Here is a 2,084-nt window from a genome sequence, read left to right on the forward strand (position 1 = left end):
GAAATCAAAAAATATCTAGAAACAAATGACAATGAAAATGCAATGACCCAAAATGTATGTGATGCAGCAAAAGCAGTACTGAGAGGGAAGTTTATAGCAATACAAGCCTACCTCAAGAAACAAGAAAAATCTCAAATAATCTAAACTTACACCTAAAGGAACTAGAGAAAGAAGAACAAACAAAATCAAAAGTTAGGGAAGGAAAGAACTCATAAAGATCAGAGCAGAGATAAATGAAATAGAAACAAAGAAAACGATAGCAAAGATAAATAAAACTAAAGCTGGTTCTTTGAGAAGATAAACAAAATTGATAAACCACTAGCCAAACTCATCAAGAAAAAGAGGGAGAGGACTCAAATCAATAAAATACACTCCCAAACTCATTCTATGCGGCCACCATCACCCTGATACCAAAACCAGACAAAGATACTACAAAAAAGGAAAATTACAGACCAATATCATTACAGTAAAATTACAATAAAATTACAGACCAACACTAGCAGGTATTTCTGGTTCAGTCTCCTATGGGGTCACTGCTCCTTCCCCTGGGTCCCAATGCGCATACTACTCCATGCGTGCCCTCCGAGAGTGGAGTCTCTGTTTCCCCCAGTCTTGTCGAAGTCCTGTAATCAAATCCTGCCAGCCCTCAAAGTCTGATTCTCTAGGAATTCCTCCTGATATCAATATCACTCATGAATATAGATGTAAAAATCCTCAACAAAATACTGGAAAACAGAATCCAACAACACACTAAAAGGATCATACACCATGATCAAGTGGGATTTATCCCTAGGATGCAAGGATTCTTCAATATATGCAAATCAATAATGTGATATACCATATTAACAAAGTGAAGAATAAAAACCATATGATCATCTCAATAGATGCAGAAAAAGATTTTGACAAAATTCAACACCCATTTATGACAAAAACTCTCCAGAAAGTGGGCATAGAGGGAACCTACCTCAACATAATAAAGGCCATATATGACAAACCCACAGCAAACATTATTCTCAATGGTGAAAAATGTAAGGCATTTCCTCTAAGATCAGGAACAAGGCAAGGATGTCCACTCTCACCACTATTATTCAACATAGTTTTGGAAGTCCTAGCCACGGCAATAGGAGAAGAAAAGGAAATAAAAGGAATACAAACTGGAAAAGAACAAGTAAAACTGTCACTGTTTGCAGATCACATGATCCTATATATAGAGAATCCTAAGGATGTCACCAGAAAACTACTAGAGCTGATCAGTGAATTTGGTAAAGTTGCAGGATACAAAATTAATGCACAGAAATCTCTTGCATTCCTATACACTAATGATGAAAAATCTGAAAGTGAAATTAAGGAAACACTCCCATTTACTATTGCAACAAAAAGAATAAAATACCCAGGAATAAACCTACCTAGGGAGAGAAAAGACCTGTATGCAGAAAACTATAAGACACTGATGAAAGAAATTAAACATGATACAAACAGATGGAGAGCTATACCATGTTCTTGGATTGGAAGAATCGACACTGTGAAAATGACTATACTACCCAAAGCAATCTACACATTCAATGCAATCCCTATCAAACTACCAGTGGTATTTTTTACAGAACTGGAACAAAAAATATTAAAATTTGTATGTAGACACAAAAGACCTCGAATAGCCAAAGCAGGCTTGAAGGAAAAAAATGGAGCTGGAGGAATCAGACTCCCTGACTTCAGATGATACTACAAAGCTACAGTAATGAAGACAATATGGTACTGGCACAAAAACAGAAATGTAGATCAATGGAGCAGGATAGAAAGCTCAGAGATAAACCCACACACCTACGGTCAGCTAATCTATGACAAAGGAGGCAAGGGTATACAATGAAGAAACGACAGTCTCTTCAGTAAGTGGTGCTGGGAAAACTGGACAGCTACATGTAAAAGAATGAAATTAGAATACTCCCTAACACCATACACAAAAATACACTCAATATGGATTAGAGACCTAAATGTAAGACTGGACACTATAAAATTCTTAGAGGAAAACATAGGAAGAACACTCTTTGACATAAATCACAGCAAGATCTTTTTTGATCCACCTCCTA

Source organism: Physeter macrocephalus, chromosome 18 (genome assembly GCF_002837175.3).
Source record: "Physeter macrocephalus isolate SW-GA chromosome 18, ASM283717v5, whole genome shotgun sequence".
Taxonomy (NCBI): domain Eukaryota; kingdom Metazoa; phylum Chordata; class Mammalia; order Artiodactyla; family Physeteridae; genus Physeter; species Physeter macrocephalus.